The following is a 20,911-nucleotide window of genomic DNA, read 5'->3' as shown; positions in this document are numbered from 1 at the left end:
GCCGCACATTGACTAATACTTTATGGGAAGCCAGCTTATGCGTTTCACCACTCAATTTCATCAAGGGTTTGCCTTCCAGCAGCTGATGGATGCCTTATATATGCCTTAAATAGCTCTGATACGTGCTGCCTTAACACGGAAAGTGCCAGCTGAGAGAGTGTAACTGAGACTCCTGCATTTTAGCGCCCATTTTCATGTAGCTCACGCAACATATCAAGTGCACTATTCTCCATATATTCATTTTTTTTTTTCCAACAATGTTATATGTTATCTAATACGATGTTCAAAACATCACAAATGAATCTATTTGTACAAGTAGTTCTGAAAATTAATAAAAAACAATTGTCAGAATTGGTTACATTTGTGTGTTTTCACCAACTTGTCTGAACGACCGTTTTTGTCTGTTTTCCAATACTTGTGAGCAAATAGTCGATTGTCATTGGCTCCCATACATTACCAGGTTTTCATTCCAACCAGCCAGATTGGACAGATATCTGACAGATAATTGTATAGTGGATGCCCAGCATAACATTGCAGTATCTGCATGGATATTGTCCGGATATACTGTGTCTGTCCATTACACCTTTCCTGCCTGTGTGCACCATTGTGAGAAATTGTGTAAGGTTTCAGAGATGGACGCTAACGCCATTGCAGCTGGGATCTCTCACGGATCGCATTAGCGAAAAGACGCTGATGACACCCCCCTGCCGTCCAGTGCTTACAGACGCCCACTGACAGCATCTCACATCCGCCGCTCACGCACAGACAGGAAACATCAAACACAGATCAGGCGGCCATCAGCCTTAATTAGTCTAATCTGCAGCAGACATGGCGAGTCTCCAGACAGCTCTCCTACTGTGAGCAAGGACACAGTGGTTCATTTATGCACGCCCATGAAACGGCATTTAAGTGGTACCTACACGTCTGCATTTTTCTAACCACCCCCAAACGCTGACTATCTGTCACTCGCGTTGCATACTTTCAATGAAGTTGTGCATAGGCTGAGAAGGAAGACTAAGAAGATGCTTGGCCCCATCATTATAGTAGTCAAAGCATTGCCGGAAATTATAGCCTTGAATCTTCGCCCCCTAAACACTATAAAGCAGGGTCAGACCTAGCATTCAGTGCTAGGTGATTGCTAGTGTTAGTTTGTCTCACTATTGCACACCACTGTGCAGCAGCTGTGATTGTTGGCTGTAACTCTTGACCTCTCTGCTGCCAGCTCTCTTAACTTAACATAGGAGCTGATTCCGAGTTGGGAGCAAAGCAAAGAAATTCAAGTAACTTTGCACCTTGGCAAAACCATGTTGCACAGCTGATAGGGCAGATTTGAAATGAGCAGATAGATTTAGATTGGAGAGGGATGTGCCCTTGCTCAAATCTGAATTGCAGTGTGAAAATATAAGTGTAAATCATTTGTGAGCCACATGCAAAAGCAAGCAAACATATTCCTTGAATAGGGTGCATGCAAAAAAAAAAATGCATTTGCACCTATTGCATTATAACATGGCATGTTCCAGATACATAGTTACGCCGTTCCATTGTGCTATTCACCATAGATTCCCACATTGCAGTCTTATTTTACCTGCACCTTTGGTTGCTCATCACTCGTTGGTTTTAATTTGAGATTATCTGCTCTCTTGTAAATGATAGGGGGTTTTAGCAGAACAGGTGGACCTAACATGGGGTCCTTTATCAGGGTAATCCAGTGCTGCCAGTTAAAGCCCTATTAATTTTTTATAACATGGGTGATACAGCAAACTATTTATCCGGGGTGAATCTAACACTGTGTAACAGCAGGTCACTACACACACAGACAGGGGCTTAACTAGACCTGGGGGGACCCCATAGCAACATTTTCATGGGCCTCCCTAGGTCCGTGCCCCCCCCCACTCACTACCGTCTCCTCGACTTACCGTGCGTGAGTTAGCATTGCGATCGCACTCTGATCACTTACAAAGCCATCGCAGATCGAGGGACAGGATGACAGCATTTGGGGGAGTGGTTGGAATAACGCAGGCTTGCATGTCCGTTTGAACGCCGTTTCCTGGGCGTGCATAAATTAGCCACTGTGGCGGCATACGCAGCCTGAGTACTCACTGCGTGCGATGACAGCTGCAATTTCAGACTAATATCAGACCTGCTGTAGTTCTGCGCGAGGGTCCGATGTTACTCGATGGTATCGGTGTATACGCAGGACAGCGAGGTCTTACAGGATGTGAGAAAGTGGTAGTGGGGGTCTCTATGCCGCATGTGCTGTTGCTGACATTAGCATATTTCTCTTACCAATTTATACATTGGTAAGAGAAAGTTAAATACAAAACCACACTACCGTGTGGATGCCGCTTTTTTCTGATGGCACTTCTGGTTTTTATTTCCCTTATTTTAACTAATTTATCAATAATGTTATCCTATATAAGGACAACCATGGGAATACCCCTACTACCCTTGACGAAGCACCAGCAGTGGCGTGAAATGCATTGTAACAGTGAGGAGTGCACAGAAGGAAGACATCGGGTGGAACCATCCGTGCTTGCTACACATGGTCCGGGCGTCTGACGTCACAACTCAGCGCCGTGGCAACATGACATCGGACTGATGACGATCTCCTGTCTGCAAGGAGCGGCAGACTCAGAGGTAGGGAAAGTTAGGGCCAGTAGTGTTGAGTTTATACTTTCGGGACTTTAGTGTGAACACCTGCAAACGGAAAACACCACCCCCATCTCCTTCAATCTGCTCCGACCACAAATCCCCAAAAGGGTTTTAAACATTGATGTTTTTATTTATTTTTTTGTGTGCATAATTTTCTCTTACCATATAATAATTTTTAGTGCTTGTATTTATTTCCCTAATCAGCTCAATGTTACTAAGCTGCTTACATTACATTTTCAGATAGCGCAGAATATAGATTGTTATCCAAATTTTATCTGTACCACTATAGTAAATCTGCTGCTTTTTATAATATGGCATACACTTAAACATACATCATACATAAACAACGAAGGGAGAATGTATCAGAAATTTTTTTCAATAACTAAAATTATTGAGGAACCAGAAATAGATGAGGAGTGTTTCTGTAGCCAATTCTTGAAGTTGAAGAAACCGTACAATCAAGAAACGAAGCAATGGTGGGAAATAACCACTCTTAATAAGTATCTGGAACAAGGGATGATCCCGAAAAGATTAAGGGTTGTAAAGAACCCCATGTTTGAACCTATAGGAACGAATTTCTACAAAAAATGGAACGAGACTCTCTACAAATGTTTAAGAGACCTGATTTCTTTAATAGAGGACAGAAAAAGCTTGCTAAAACACATCAGTGAGTCCATAGAAAGTATTGAAAATAAATTTAATCCTCTAGAACATATGGAGGACTATAGAAACCTAATGGAAATGATCAATAAGAAAATAGAGAAATTAAACAAAAACAGAAAAAATATATAAGAGATGAAAGAGAAAAAAAACAGAATTTGAAATAAGAATTAATGAAAAAAAGATGACAAATTAAAGAGAAAAAGATGACCACGAGTTGGAAAAACAACAGAGAGAACTTTCAAAGTAAAAAAAGAGAACCACTACTACAACACCCTCAAGCGTCAGGAATGAAGAGGAACTACAAACCACACCAACTGGCATAATCCATATAAACTCATAAAACATTCATTTCAATAAGGTACAAACAAAGCAAAAGAAGATGAACACACGAGCTACCGAACACTAATGGACAAAAACAACAAAAAAGAAACTAACAGGAAAATTCAGAAAGTGAAGAGGATGATGAACAGATTTTTTTAGAAATAGTATGGAGACAAGAGAAACCACCAGACAATATGTAATTAAGCATGAAGAAAAGAAAGAACAAACACAACTTTCGAAAGAGAGGAACAAGGGGAGGAAGGAGGAACAAGGCAAAACAGGCAATAACAAACAGTAAAGAGACAAATCAAAAAAGTGAAACCCTTTTTAATCCGAGCAGTAAGAAACTAACAGATACGCAAATCAGTGTATTTGAAAAAGGCCTCAAATGTGCCCTCCACTCTAATCTAAATAAATTTGACCTCTACATTGATACCCAAAAATTAATTAGGAAAGTGTGCATTAATAAAATTCTTTACAAAAGAGGCCCCAATTGAACAAGGAACTACATCAGAATACAAACACACGACATACTGTATGAACCAACATCAACGTTGTACCCAGCCCATACAAAGGGTCCTCACGTATCGACTTTTCAACATCTTGTGGAAGAAGATATCTCAAAATTAACTGAAAATATGAGAAACAAATATAACTTCACTCAAGAATACACTAAAGGAATTGAAAAAAGACATCACTCGTCATCAAACCAGCGGACAAGGTTGGTGGTGCACTGGTGATGAACAAGAAAGGCTATAAACAAGATGCTATGAGATCACTATCGGATGAGGAGATGTATAAAACAACAGAAAAAAAATATCCATCTAAAGAATTTCCGAGAGAATTAATACAACAATTGGAAGAAGGACTACAAATGGGAAATATAACGAAAAAGGAATTTGATTACATCTATGAAGAACATCCAGGAATCCCCACGTTTTATCATCTTCCAAAAAAATACGTAAGCAGCGCAATAAGCCTCCAGGAAGGCCGATAATCTCTGTAATAAAGTCATTGTCCTCAAATCTCTCTATGTATTTGGATTTCTTTCTCCAAACATTGTTGGAAAAACAAAAAAGTTTTTTAAAAGACACTACCAGCATCCTACAGAATATAAATAACATTAAATGGAAAGAAACATATATTCTCTGTGCTAGTGACATCAAATCACTCCATACAGTCATAGATCATGAAGCCGGATGTCAAGCAACACGCCATTTCCTTTCCACACAATCAGAAATATCAATTTCCTAATGGACAATATTAATTTAATTTTACGTCATAATTATTTTTGGTTCAATGGCAAATTGTTCTTACAAACAAAAGGAACTGCAATGGGGACGTCCTTCACTCCAATCTGTTTGTGGTGTGGGGGGAGGAGCAAAGGATTTGGAACAACAACCCCCATAAAAAGAGCATGTATAGAAATGGTCATATTTCTAGACCTGGAAATTTTCATTAAAAAAAACACAGTTCACACAAGAACACACACTAAAGAATGCATTGGGAATAACGCATTGGCCTTTAATAGCAACCACCAATCGAACTGGATAAAGAACATCCCAGGAGGCAGTTCCGCAGAATCAGGAGAAACTGTACAGAGGATTCAACTTTTGAAGAACAAAGCAGTCAAATGAAACAGAAGTTTCTGCAGAAGGGGTACAATGCACAATTTCTACAAAAACAATTGGAACAAAACTTCAAAACTGAACAGAACAGCAATACACAAGGTCTCAAATTCACAGGTATACAAAAAATAACATCACACTGGAGAGGTGAAGACCTTATAAAAAAACTATTATAGCACGAAACAAAATGGATATATAAGCTACAAACTCTGGAACCACATGGCTTAAATATCGATATAGAATTAAAAGCCTTCCTATAGAAATTAATTTCCCTCCATTAGTTCATATTCATTCATTCTCAACATACAAATTGAATATAATTTTTTATTTATTTTTATACATTGGTAAGAGAAAGATAAGGTAAAGCAAGGAGAAGGGACTGAAGAGAGTGCGGTGGATGGGGAGTGGGGCAGCCAGGACTGCTCAGTGCGCTGCCGGGCTGAGAGGATGGGGCCCGTGACAGAGACTGCACACCGGCCCCCTCCTCTCTAGAAACGCCCCTGATCTGGAGTACGCAAAACCACTGAAAACCGGCAACTTTGCAAAAGTGGGACTGATATTAGTGATTTGCACACAAGTGAATGATTACATTTAGAGATTCTATGTAGCTGGTGAGGACATTCAGTCATGAGCCCCTTTCCATATAGATGGGGACTGTTTTCCTTCCTTATGAAATGACACGAATCTTGGAGCTCTGGCCCTGATTCAGAGCCAGATGCTCTGATAGAGCGCTCACTCTGAGTCAGGGCTGTCCCTCCTCCTCTTTGGAGCGGCCACCTGGCCGCTCGCATAGCCATCGCTACCATCGGGCTTGCGACGAGACCCTGCGGTAGGGTCTTGCTGCCGCAAGCCCAGGAGTTCTTTTGGCTCTATCAGAGCCAAAAGCACTCCCACTGACATCACTAGTGATGTCAGTGGGGCCGGCCCCAGACGGTAGGCTTTCCCATGGGCACGCCTCCATCTGGGCAGCCATGCCCCGGCACGCCCACCAAAGGGGGCGTGCTGTCAATCACCATCGACGGCATGCCCCCTTTGGTGCGAGACCCATAACGACGGCTTGGCCGTCGTTATTTGGGTCTCGCGCATGCGCACAACGGAGCCGCCTCAGTCGTGCGCATGCGCACTTGGGCAACATCGACCCGCTTGCGAGTGCTCAGCGCTCGCGAGTGGGTCTGAATCAGGCCCTCTGTTTGTTCATTGGAGCTGCTATGCTATGACAGTAACAATGTAATAGAGGAGACCGTGGCGGTCATTGGTTGGGAGAACCCTAAATACATAGTATTTATATCTAGCAGTCAGGGCCAGAATAAGGAGGCCGGCCACACAAGGTTAATGGCTGCAGCGGCACTGAAGGGGTTAACCCCTGTGCTGCGGCACCATTTTCTAAAAGGACAATGGGCGCTAGACGCCATGTTTTTGTTTTTTTTTTCTCAACAAATTTTTTATTGACAGATTGACAAAAAATATGAGATATGGTAAGAACTTACCCTTGTTATCTCTATTTCTACGAAGTCCATAGGGTTCCACAGGATACCTTGGGGTATAGGTGTGACGTCAGTCGCTGGGCACCATAGAGTTAAGCTTTTCAGCCTCCCAGGATGCACTAGGGTCCCCCTCCTATACCCCGCCCCCGAGCCAAGGCACCTCAGTTAGTTGCCAAGCCATAGGCCGGAGGAGGAGAAGGAAGAGAGAGAACAAAGATCTGGACACATACAAGAATCACATTCTCACCAGAGGGAGACGGAAAACCGGTGACCAGAGCAAAGCCCATCTGCAGCACAGGTGCGACAGGGCGGGAGTCCTGTGGAACCCTATGGACTTCATAGAAATAAAGATAACAAGGGTAAGTTCTTACCATATCTCATATTTTCTACTTCAGGGTCCATAGGGTATCCACAGGATACCTTGGGGATGTCCCAAAGCAGTATCCTTTAAGGGTGGGGACGCTCCTGTGCAGAAAGGAGAATCCGCCGCCCGAAGGAAGCATCCTGAGAGGCGAAGGTGTCAAACCTGTAATACCTCACGAAGGTATGGACAGAGGACCACGTAGCAGCCTTGCAGATCTGAACTGCCGAGGCACCACGTCGAGCTGCCCACGAAGGACCCACAGACCTAGTGGAATGAGCCTTCAGAGAAGGTGGGACCGGTAGGCCTTCATGAAGATAAGCTTCAGAAATAGCCATACGGATCCAGGCTGCCAAAGTTTGCTTTGAAGCAGGCCAACCCTTTTTACGGAAGCCATAGAGGACAAACAAAGCGTCCGACTTCCTAAACGAAGAAGTGCGATTAACATAAGTCCTTAAGGCCCGCACAACATCCAAAGAGGCCTCACCCACGGAAAGACCCGGTGAGTTAAAGGCCGGAACAACTATTTCCTCATTAACATGAAACTGGGAAACAACTTTGGGAAGAAACTCGGGCCGAGTGCGGAGCACTGCCCTGTTCCCATGAAAAACCAAGAAAGGGGGTCTACAAGAAAGAGCCCCTAACTCAGAAACACGTCTGGCCGAAGCAACGGCCAGAAGGAAAACAGTCTTAGCTGTTAGCCATTTAAGATCCACTGAGCCCAGTGGTTCAAACGGCGGTCCTTGGAGAGCCCTCAGGACCACAGCCAAATCCCAAGGCGCCACAGGTGGAACAAAGGGCGGCTGAATGCGGAGAACACCCTGCATAAAGGTGCGCACATCCGGGATTGTAGCAATCCTACGGTGAAACCAGACAGATAGGGCCGAAACCTGTACCTTCAAAGAAGCAAGGCGAAGCCCATGATCTAGTCCCGCTTGCAGGAAGGCGAGAATCCGAGACAGACGAAACTCCCGCGGTGCATAACCTCTCGGTCGACACTACTGGAAGAACGTATGCCACACGCGATGGTATATCCTCGCGGAAGACGGTTTCCGAGCTCGTAACATGGTACGCACCACAGAGCTGGAAAACCCCCGGGACCTCAGCATGGCCGTCTCAACAGCCACGCCGTCAAAGACAGCCGAGTCAGGTCCGGGTGAAGGCAAGGACCCTGAGACAAAAGGTCCGGTCGTAGCGGCAACCGCAGAGGACTGTCCACGGACAGACCCTGAAGGTCTGAGAACCAGTGCCGTCTGGGCCACGCGGGAGCTATCAACAGGAGCGTCCCTCCTTCCTGTTTGAATTTCTGGATTACCCGTGGAAGAAGGGAGACCGGAGGGAACAGGTATGCGAACCGGAACGTCCACCGGACGGACAGAGCATCCACCAGAGACGCCCCTTCGTCTCTTGTGCGAGACCCGTACACCGGCAACTTGTTGTTGTGCCGGGACGCCATGAGGTCAATTTCTGGAAGACCCCACCTGTCCACCAGTAGTTGAAAAACGTCTGGGTGCAGGGACCATTCCCCCGGATGAACGTCTTGGCGACTTAGAAAGTCCGCCTCCCAATTTAGCACTCCCGGGATGAAGACCGCTGATATGGCCGGAAGATTGCGCTCCGCCCAAACCAGGATCCGAGAGACCTCTACGAGAGCCGCCCGACTGCGAGTTCCTCCTTGCCTGTTTATGTAGGCCACGGTGGTAGCATTGTCCGACTGGACCTGCACCGGGCGACCCTGGAGAAACCGCTGTGCCTGCTGGAGAGCATTGAAGACCGCACGGAGTTCCAAGATATTTATTGGAAGCTCCGCTTCTGTCGGCGTCCACCTGCCCTGGAACAAGTGTGGACCCGAAACTGCTCCCCAGCCCCGAAGACTGGCGTCCGTTGTCAACAGGACCCAATTTGGAACCCAGAACGGACGTCCCTTGTTGAGGTGGGTCGTCTGTAACCACCACGCAAGGGACAGGCGAACCTCCGGGGTGAGCACAATCGTCTGGGACTTCAGAGACTGAGGCAGCCCGTTCCACTTGGACAGGATCAGGTGCTGCAGAGGTCTGGAGTGAAACTGGGCGTATTCCACCATGTCGAACACCGACACCATGGAGCCCAGTAACCTCATCGCCGAGTGTAAGGACACCCGGCGGCTGTGCAGGCAACTGCGCACCCTTGACTGTAAAGCAGAGATCTTGTCCTCCGTCACAAAGATCCTTTGCTGTCCCGAGTCCAATAAGGCTCCAAGATGCAGAATCCTCCGAGACGGGATTAGAGTGGACTTCTGCCAGTTGATTAGCCAGCCGTGCCGTTACAGCAGTGCAATGGTCAGGTCCAAGTGGCGTAACAGGAGCTCTGGAGATCCTGCCACCAATAACAGGTCGTCCAAATACGGCAACATGCGGACTCCCTGCAGCCGCAGAGAAGCCGCCATGACCGCCATCACCTTGGTGAAAACACGTGGTGCTGTTGCCAGGCCAAAAGGTAACGCCCGAAACTGGAAGTGGTCGCTGCGGATTGCAAACCTGAGGAACTGTTGATGGCGCAAAAGAATAGGGACATGCAGGTAAGCGTCCTGTATGTCCAATGACACCATGTAGTCCCCAGGTTCCAGCGCCAGAATGATGGACCGTAGGGTCTCCATCCGAAACTTCGGGACCCGCAAAGACTTGTTGAGTGCTTTGAGGTTGAGAATCGGATGATATGACCCATTGGGTTTCTGTACCAAAAGTAGATTTGAATAGAAACCCTGGCCCCTCTGGGAGAATGGAACAGGCACTATAACTCCAGCCAGGAGCATAGTGTGCAATACCTTCCGCAGCTCCGTAGCCTTGTTCCGGTCTGATGGTAGACCCGTGGTGAAGAAGCGAGCCGGGGATCTGTGCCGGAAGGAGAGGGCGTATCCGTGGGAAACCACCTCCAGAACCCAAGTGTCTGTCGTAGTGGTCGACCAACACTGGGCGAACTGTAGCAGGCGGCCTCCCACCCTGGGATCCCCCAAAGGGAGGCCCGGACCGTCAGGCCGCAGGCTTGTCATCTTGGCTTGGGGGCCGGACGTCTGGTACTCCATGCCTGCTTCCGGGGCTTGACCGATTTCTTAGGGCCAGCCTGTCGAGGAAACGACTGTGGTTTGGGCCTGCCCTGGGCCCTAGATGACCGAAAGGACGATGGTCCAGAACCAGAAGGAGCAGCGGCCGACGGGAGACAAGCAGATTTGGCTGCCGCCAGCGTGGCCACAATCTTATCCAGATCCGGACCGAAGAGAACTTCTCCGGTAAACGGCAACGCTTCCAGACCTTTCTTGGAATCTGCGTCCGCCTTCCAGGATCGCAGCCACAAGGTGCGACGAGCAGCTACCGCTGCTGAAGAAATTCTAGACACCAGAGTACTAATGTCTAGAGCCGCCTCGTTGATGTAGGTGGCCGAATCACGGAGATTGCCAATCAACTCCGCCTGTTCGGCCGGACAGTCGGATTCAAAAGAAGCCTCTAATGAATCCGCCCAGCGCTCCATCGCTCTGGCAACCCAGCAACTGGCCATAGCCGGCCGTGCTGCCCCCCCTGCAAGGGAATAAGCGGACTTCAGGCAGATTTCTACCTTGCGGTCCGTAGCATCCTTAAGGGAGGACATGGATGGCATCGGCAATGTGGCACTACGGACAAGACGGGTCACGTGAGAATCCACCTGTGGAGGGGATTCCCACTTAGCAAAATAATTATCCGCGAACGGATAAGCCACCGCCAGGCGTCTCTGCGGCTGGTATCTTTTGCCAGGCTGTTTCCACGCCTCCTCTAAATGGTCCACCAACTGACCCGAAAGAGGAAAGACTGTGGCATCGCCCTTCACGTATTTGAAAAAGGCATACTTAGACTTAGCCGCTGGGAGAACTTCGTCCTCAATCACCAAGGCTGTGCGGACCGCCCGAATAAGTCCAGGAATATATACTTTGGACTTAGCATCAGCGTCCTTAGTATGGAGAGGTTCCTGATCGTAAGGATCCAGAATCTCCCCATCATCAGACGTCCCTTCGTCATCCTCATAAGGAGCGGACAGAGACGCCACCGGCCTTTTATGAGGCCGCATCACAGACTCCCCTTGCAACACATCCGACAAGTGCTGTACAGAACTCGTCAGGGAGTTAACCCACGCTGGCTCCTGAGAACCCGGGAGCGGGGAAATAGGGAGACTGTGGGGTACCACCAATTGTCGTGGGAACCCCTGCATGGGTGACGACACCACAGACTGCTGGGACAAACCCATCGGAGTAAACACGGGCTGCGGAGCTAACTGGCCCACTAAAGCTGTTAACGCCTGAGCGGAACAAGCCCAGGGCGGCTCCTGTACCGGTGCTGTAACCGTAATAGGCCGCGCCATGGACAAACACTGCCGGCAAAGGCCCTCCGCGCTACCCTCCCCCTCCGCTAACGGTACTTTGCACGTGGTACACTGTAGCCGGAGGGGAAAATCACTTTCAGACATGATGGCACCACGTATGTGACCTCTCTCACCAATTAAGTATTAAATAGGCGAGAGACCACCCTGCAGCACTGCACCGCAAGGGCTTTAGCAGAAAGAACAGGGACAGTAATAAAGCTGACAGTTTAGAGAAGAAAAGTTACAGGCAGCGCTAGCACAGTCACATACAATGCAGAGAAATAACAATTCCTGCACTAACAGCGCTGATCACTCAACTACACAGACACAGGGCCTGGTAGGACACAGCGCTGCATACACAGACCTGAGCCACAGCGGAGGAGAGGTATGCGGGGGGACCCAGACCACGATGCTTCCGTCCAGCGCTTCCAGCAGCGTTCACCATGCGTTCTGGAGAAGATGGCCGCCGAGGAGCAGAGAGGAGGCTGGCCTGGGGGAGGAGCGCTGCCACAGGACCAGTCGGCAGCATGCAGAGAGGGCTGTGTGCAGCGGGGGAGGCGCCGGCTGTGAGACAGGGAAGGCGCGCTCCCCTGGCATGCATTTAACCCCTGGGACGCCGCAGCGCTACCGCTCTGCTGCGGTCCGCTGTCCCAGGGGGTAGTAGAAAGCGCAGGTTGGTCGCCTGGCTCCACGCTGCAGCCAGTCCCCAGGGAGCCCCCTGCCTGGGGACTTAGGACCATGTGACCAGCGGGGACCCACCGCGGGACCCCGCTGCTTACCTTTGTCCCCCTTGGATCCGGCCATGGTCCGGAACATCTGGGGTCACCGCTAGCTGTGACCCCAGATGCTCACCAGCATCCCCGGATCGGTACCGGCGTTCTGGTACCGGCGGGGGTATAGGGAAGACAGCATGGACGTCAGGACTGACTGTCCATGCTGTACATCCAGATGTGCAGCCACAGCTGCACTGAAGAAAGCTTCAGGGGCTCTTCTAGCCCCCACTCCGACAGGTGCACCCGACGCCGGCCGGGCACCAAACTAAACTGAGGTGCCTTGGCTCGGGGGCGGGGTATAGGAGGGGGACCCTAGTGCATCCTGGGAGGCTGAAAAGCTTAACTCTATGGTGCCCAGCGACTGACGTCACACCTATACCCCAAGGTATCCTGTGGATACCCTATGGACCCTGAAGTAGAAATGACAAAATACATAAATATTGCAATACCGGGTAAAATAAAAATGGTAAATAGATTAGAAGATACATATTTTAGAACCATAAGACATTGACAAAAATATATCCATATTATACCCCATCAAATACAGAGCAAAACATATAATAACCATCCAACTCTATTAGAATGGCACACCTGTGGACAAAACTTCCAAACTGTACAATGTTGTTAAGCCGAAGCATTTTCATAATGCGTCCGTTATATCATCAGAAAGTGTGAGGACATATGGGAGCCAAACATCAAAAAACCTTTCTGTCATTTTCTCTTTGTGTAAAGACGTCTCGGTCCAGTCCATAAAGAATAAAAAGGAGAATTTGGTATGAAATAAATGTATGGGGATAGGTTCTGAGACCCAGTGTGACAGGATAGTTTTTTTGGCAGTAGCTGCCAGTTTAATCAGTATAACGCGATTCCCCTTTGTCAAACCACCTTCCGAGGTTGGATATATACCCAAAAAAACCCATTCTTTAGTAATCGTAAACTCTATTTTCAAGATATTATTAATATACGTTTGGAAAGATTTCCAAAATGACTGGATTTGAGAACAAGACCACAAACAGTGCAAAATATCTGCATTGGGGGTTCCACATTTGTAACAGTTTGAGGGGCCTATTCATCAACACTAAAATAACGTTTTTAAGGACATTTTCCTTAAATAACGTTATTTTGGTATTCATGTAGCCACTTAGCACAGGAGATATCACTGATATCTCCTTGCTAAGTTCCCCTGCGTTAATTTCCACACTCCCCATACATTAGTACATTAGTATGGGTACATTAGTACATTAGTATGGGGATGTGGAAATTGTGGTATTCATCAAATTCCAAAAATTATCAATTTTCGGAATTTGATGCAGTTACTATTCGCCACTGTGAGGTGGTGAATAGCAGAATCCACTAACCTGTATCAGCGTGTGCAGGTCCCCCGACGAGTCCCTCCGGCGCTCTGCTCCGTCCTCAGGCTCCGTCCTGCTGGTCGGACATGTGTGCTCCCCAGCAGAGTGCAAGAAAGTTTAAAAAAAGAAAAAAAAAGTTTTTTTTTTTTCTAATCTGTCATGTGGCCTGCTGGGGAGCACACATGACAGACCAGCAGGACGGAGCCGGGGGCTGCTGCGCGGACAGGTAAGTCTGGGGGGGTACACAAACTTACCGCATCTGTAGGCAGTGCTGGGCATGCGCTGGTTTTACAGATGTAACAGCGCATGCGCAGCACTGTTTCCAGACGCGATAAGGTAGTGTAGGCAGGAAAAGTATCTATTTCCCGAAAAGCTGTCATCGCAAAAATGACAGGTACCGGAATAGATAGTTATGGGGAGGTGGAATGATGAATTCCACCTATAATTAGCTAGAACTCCATGCGAGTTCTAAAGCTAATTATCTCCAGAGAATTTTTAGGTTTAATGAATAGGCCCCTGAGTCTTGTGCTTCTCCTATAACAAATTTAAATTTTGGAATGAAATATGCCCTATGCAGTATTGTTATATGCATTTCCATATATGATGCTGAAGCTAAATGTTTATTAAGTCTCATATAGGCTTCTAGCATGTTTGCCATGGTTAGATCAGGGAATACCTCCTTCCATTTCAACAAGCCTACCAAACCAGTTTCCAACTTAAGTTCAGGACGGGAATGTGTATATATGGTAGAAGTAGTAAGGGGGTCTTTAGGTTTATAATATAATATCCTATCAAGAGAACATAGCTGATCTAACTTGTAATTATGACTCCTTAAGGAGGTTTGCGCATAGCTGACAGCTTGTAAATACGGAAATAATGGAATAGAAAGGGAGGGAAATTTGTCTTGTAATTGCGATCTAGTAATTGGAGTTAAATCTTCCATATTCAAGAATTGATAAATATAACATAATCCCGCATCGTGCCATGTTTTAAAAATAGATGAATGCTGGCCATGTGGAAAACATGGGTTCCCCCATAATGGCAGAAAGATAGATTTAGTTTTGGGCACTTTTAGACTAGATCTAGTCAGTCTCCACGCCATGCATGTGGAATATAGCAGGATATTGTCTTTAAATGAAGCAGGGAGAGATGTTTGAGGAGTGTGTAATAGGGAACCCAGACTCCAGTCCGGAGTAAAGGATTGTTCGATATGTCGTTGCGTATAAACATTAGATCCCCCGATCCAATCCAGCGCCACTCTGTAATTTGCAGCCAGGGTATAATTACGAAGACAAGGTAAATTAACACCTCCTAACTCTTTTTTTTAGACGCCATGTTTAATTGTATTATTGGCGCTAGGCGCCATTTTTTAAATGTTACGGCATTAGGCGCCGAGTGTTAATGTTTTATGTTGCCACAGCAACGTGTTAACCCTCTGTGCGTGGCGCCGGGGGGCCGTATGGTAAGGAGCCCTTGAGCGCTCCATGCCGGGACGGGAGCTTAGCTCCCGGTGCTCCAGCCACACAGCGAAGCTGCGGTGATGTGCGCTGGCTGCCGGGGACTGCAGGGCTGAGCACCACGTGCAGGGGGACTGGGCAAGCCAGCCCCCTTACAACAGTACAGGCCAGCGTAGCTGCACGCGGGGGGTGGGAAGGCCGACCCCCGTGCAGAGGATGTGGGCATCAGACTGAGGACCGGGAGTAGCACTCCCGGCACCCCAGGACAGCAGGAAGCCGCTGCTGCTGGGACAAGTGTCCCGGATGGCAGAGCTAAGCGCCACATGAAGGGGGAACTGGGCAAGCCAGCTCCCTGTGTGGCGCTGGTTAACCCCGGTGTGCGGCACTAGGGGAACTGTGCGCTGACCGCTGGGGACTGGGAGCATTGCTCCCGGTGCCCCAGCTCCACAACGCATCGTGGCCGGCAGTTAACCCTTGGTGCACTGCACTGAGGGGAGAACTGTGGTAGCCGCACGCTGGAGGTCGGGAGTGCTAGCTCCCGATACCCCAGTGCAGAGGAGAGGCCACACGCTGGGAGACTGGAGAAGCCGGCACCCAGTGAAGAGGGGCTGTGTGGGGGCAGTACTGAGCGCTCGCAGCCAGAGTCCCGTGGCGGCGGCGCTCAGGAGATTTAACCCCTGGTGGACACCCAGCACTGAGGAGAAAGCAGCAGCTGAGCGCTGCTAAGTAAAAGCACAGCTGCTGCAGCCAGGGCATAGGTCCCAGGCTGCAGAGCTGAGAGCCCTATGCTGGGGACTGGGGGCTCGGCTCCCCGTGTCCCAGCATGTAAGGGGTGAGTTAAGTAAAGCTCAGCGCTGGGCACAGTTAAAAGCACAACCCTAGGTACATATTGTTAAATAACATGTGTATATGAAATGCATGTATGTTAAATGTATAATTTAAGTAGAGTGCACTGACCTGTGGTCTGTGAAGGTCCAGGGGGGATCCGGCGCTCTCTGCGGGCTGCTGGGTCCCCCCAGCCTCCTCCCTAGGGGAATAAAATGTCCTCCTATGCAGCCTCATGCCTGGAAGTGGTATGAGGGGGTGCATAGGGAGCTGGCTAATCCAGCCAGCTAAGTGGGTTTAGGGAGCTTCAAATCGCTTCCCTTCCATGGTCAGGAAACTGTGTCCAGGGACCCTGCTTGCCCACCTCTGGAGCTCAGATTCAGGCAGAGATGGCAGGATTGGTCTCTTGGCAGATTCCTGGAAGTCTGTTTTGGCGGGAAAGCTTTGTGCCTTCTAGACGAGTCGGAGCCATGGGTGTGCCCAGCTCTGTGGGCGGCTTGGACACCGAGGAGTGACTGCTGCCCCCTTGTCCATAGGGGACAATCTTAAATGTGCATGTGGCCAGCACATGCACAGGTCATGCACTTATGATGATTGGTTGAAAACCACAGGGCGGGCTTACCCCCTGTGGAAATGTGTATTAGAGTGGCATAAAAGAAGGCTTCGTGCCTGGTAAAATTGTACATCCTTGTGAATCCTGTGTGGAGAAGAATTGCTGTAACATCTTTTGTATGCTGATATTCCCCTTCAATCCGAAGGTAGGGTCTTTTTTAAGACCATTGAGCAATAAACAACTTGCCTTTACTTCGACTACATCTGTACCCTGCGACCAACAGAATTGCGCCAAAATGCTATTCCATTCACCTGCTGTTCTGCGTTAGAGCTCAGCGTCTCCAAGTTCAAGCCCTCTGCCAGCTACCGTGCAGACCTGGTCCATTGTGAGGGATCAGGTGGGAACAGCCGACACCAAACAGGAGGTGTGTCCGCAGCTAATCAAACGAATACGCAGCAGAAGAGGTTCCAGGTGCCGAGGTAGGAGCCTGATTGTACGTAAAAAGCAGTTCCAAGCGCCGCTGAAAGGAGCTTGGTGGTGGCAGCTTCAGTAAACGCGCACGGCGCAGTGGGCGGAGTCAGTAACAGGCGGTCACTGACGGTGAGTGGGAGTCCAGAAGCGCTAACCTGTGACCAGGGCCGGCCTAGACGAAAAGCGTCCGGTCACAAGGGGCATATTCAGTTCCAGGCAAAATGTCGCATGCCAGACTTTTCGCCGTGATCGCTGGTTTTCAATGCGAAAATGTACTGCGTGCGTGCCCGCTTTCCCCTGTATTCAATTAGAAATCGCCAAAAACGGGACCCGGTGAAACTCTAACATGCAAAAAGTACTGTCAGCTTTGGGGAAATCAGACTGACATCCCCCAAAAAGATGCACTGACATTGGGGATCACTTTAGATACCCCCGAACTGCCCTGCTGAAGGTATTTGGGGTACTTAACTGATCTCAATAGCTGCTAATTAGCGTATTTGCATAAGTGGTGAAGAATAGCATTTAGCAGGTTTTTGGGGTGAAAATAACTAGTCCCGGCAAATTTGGGGTACATGAAAATGGGTGCAAGCATAATTTTAAGTTGGTAAAGTGAAGTTTCAAAAATTGTGGTAAGCAGGAGCCCTATCTCCACTGAAGGTCGCGGTAGGACTGGTCTACAGGGATAAGTCCGATAAGTAATTGTCGACTGTATGGTAAATGCTGATAAGGATTCATGTGCGAGGTTTGTTATCATGGATCCTATACGCGCAGCGACTGCCGAGTAACAGACAGTTTAGTAGCGCAGCATTGTACTTACCGACACTGGAAGTATTAACATTTGTTGCTCTGCAGGTGAATCTAAGCCCAGCGGTCCTGACGTTGAGTGAACACGCACTGCCAATATTCGCCAAATGGTCGTTTTTCAACTGCGCATGCGTCTAAGAAGTCGCACAGACTGCCGCCCCACAGTGTGGTCATACACAGGTGCAATAGGGAGGTGGTAATTCAGACGCACGGAGACATACTGTCTGATTGGCGTGTAGCGGCGTGCCGCATAACCAATTGCGGACTCAGATGCTGAATTGCTTACACTGGAGGCCGTACACTGGGCCTTATTCACTATTGATCGTAACAGCGATTACGCACGCAATCAGCCGATTGTTGCGTTCTGTGGATGCATCGCAGTGCGTGAACCAGCCACTGCGATTGGGACTGCGATTGCAGCGACTACGCAGACCCATCGCAGAGTGATTGACAGGAAGTAGCGTTTGTGGGTGGGGATGGTCGGTGAAACGCAGGCGTACCAGTGCATTTGAACGCCATTGCAGGGGCGTGCATAAATGATCCATTGCGATGCCGTACGCAGCCTGAGGTCTCATAGCATGCGTGGTTGTTAGCAATTCCTGAGTAAGGTCAGGGCTTGTGTAAGTGTGCGTGAGGCTGCGACGGTGCTCGCAAACCGTGGGAATTTCTACTGGAGAAGGTGAGTATGTGTGAGTGTGTTTTGTATGTAATAAAATGTTGCTTTAAATGGTGAGTACTGTGATTATTTTACGATTTTCTTTACAGTGGGGGTACGGATGTTGGCCACCTGCTGGCACTTGTAGTTCCATAATTGCCAAAGGGCAGGCATTCTGGAACCTGTAGTTCCACTGTAAAAACAAAACAAAACACCAATAGTACATATCTATCTTCACACTAGCAACCCTGCACTCACCGGCTAGGGGTGCAGGGAAGAGACCTGGGCTTCAGCCTAATCCAGGGGTGCATGGGAGAGATCCCCGGCTTGGGCTGACTAGCTTGGGGTGTTAATGCTTTGGCCGGGGAGACTCGGTGAAAGGGTCCCCCGGCTGTGGCATTACACCCCAGCTGGATTTGAGTCTGGTCCTGGTTTTAAAAATAGGGGAACCCGATGCAATTTTTTCCCACTATTTTTAAAACTAGGACTGGTTCATAAAATACGGGGGAACCCTACATGTTGTTCCCCCTGTATTTTTAGAACCAGGACTGGCTCCGGAGCCCAGGGCTGGTTATGCTTTTGGGGGGATGACAGGAGACTTACGTCTTTTTTTTTTTATTAACCCTTTGTTTACATACACAAGCAGCCTTCACGTATCTCACTGTTATGTGCAGGTTGATTGTTCGGGTGAGTTTGGCTGCGATCGGACACAGGAAACTCGGCAGAGAAAACTCGATCACATACAGCATCGAAAAACACTAATCAGCAAATCACGATTCCTGGTAAATTTGAGAGTTTCAGCAGGAAAATAATCTCCCGTGTTTCAACTCGGGCACTCTTGGACCAGACACAATTCTTAATAAATTCACCCCCTAGTGTCAACATATCCATGGTTACGAGCCTGCTGATGCTCGTAGAACCCAGAGCTCACTGGAACCTGTAGTGCCACAGTGAAAAAAATACTGCTGAACAAAAACACTGACCATATAAAAAAAAATATATATATATTTTACCAATTTAGGGGCATATTCAATTCCAGGCGAAATGTCCCGTCATTTTCACAGACATCGCTGGCTTTCAATGCGATAATGTATCGCGCGCCTGCCCGCTTTCCCCTGTATTCAATTAAAAATCTGCAAAAATGGGACCAGGGGAAACTAACATGCAAAAAGTACTGTCAGCTTTGGGGAAATCAGACTGACATCCCCCAAAAGATGCAGACATTGGGGATCACTATAGATATCCCCGAATAGTTTACCTTTGGAGGACTGTCCCAAGGGTGCAGGGTGGTTCCCGCAGCTTTGCACCCCAGCTGCATGGAAATGGTTGCCAACCCTTGCAACAGTGGCGTAACTAGGGGGGTATAGAGCGAGGCATGTGCCCTGTCAGACCCAGCATAGGGGAGCGCCGTTTGCCAGGGCATCGTACCCGCAATACCTGTTTGTGTAGGAATATTAACAAGGTCATCATCATACATCAGGGGTTCAACCACACTTGTTCCCTGTGTAACTTCCTACCCCTTACGTCTCTCAGCCACACAATATCCCCCGGCGCTGTCTCCCAGCACAGCATCGCCTCCCCCTGTGTTGTCTCTCAGCCACACCATAACCTCCTCCCCTGCGTCAACTCTCAGCACACCATCACCTCCCCTAGCATTCTCCCTCAGCAGACCATCACCTCCCGCCCGGCAACGTCCCTCAGCACACCATCACCTACCCCCCTGCGTTGTCTCTGAGCACACCATCACCTCCCTCCGGCAATGTGTCTCAGCACACTATCACCTCCCCCCTACGTTGTCTCTCAGCACACCATCACCTGCCCCCAGCAACATCTCTCAGCACACCATCACCTCCCCCTGGCAACGTCTCTCAGCACACCATCACCTCCCTCCTGCGTCTCTCACCACACCATCACCTCCCTCCTGCGTCTCTCAGCCACACCATCACCTCCTCCCGTGTCAACTCTCAGCACACCATCGCCCCCCCCCCCCTGCATTGTCTCACAGTCACACCATCCCACAGAGACGCAGGGGGAAGGAAGTTACACAGGGGGAACGGGTCTGGTTGAACCGCTGTTGTACGATGATGCCCTCGTTAATATTCCTACACAAACAGGCATCTTCCGGACATTGTGACCTACAATAGTGAATAACGACTGAAGACACTGTCTTCCCAGAGAGGACACATTTCTTCAGAGGTTCCACATTGTGAGAAACCACCATATAGGTAAGGTGTATATGGAATGGAATGTACCCAGAGTGACGAGAAATGGGTGGCATGTCATGTTGACACGCCCCATGTTTAGTGGCCACGCCCATTCCGGTATGTGGCCAGGCCCATTTTTTGCAGCACACCAAAGGAATACAAATATATTTTGATATATGGTGGAGGGGCACCAATCTTAAATTTGCTCTGGGCTCCAAAGACCCTAGTTACGCCTCTGCCTCGCATGACTCTCTCTGATGCTCATCCAATGTCGCTTCACTTCAAAGCAGCAGCGTACACCTGGGAAGCGTTTTTGCACACGCGCAGGCAGTGCACCAAATTA

Source organism: Taudactylus pleione, unplaced genomic scaffold (genome assembly GCF_031769625.1).
Source record: "Taudactylus pleione unplaced genomic scaffold, aTauple2 ptg000906l, whole genome shotgun sequence".
NCBI classification, from domain to species: domain Eukaryota; kingdom Metazoa; phylum Chordata; class Amphibia; order Anura; family Myobatrachidae; genus Taudactylus; species Taudactylus pleione.
This window is presented reverse-complemented; position numbering follows the sequence as displayed.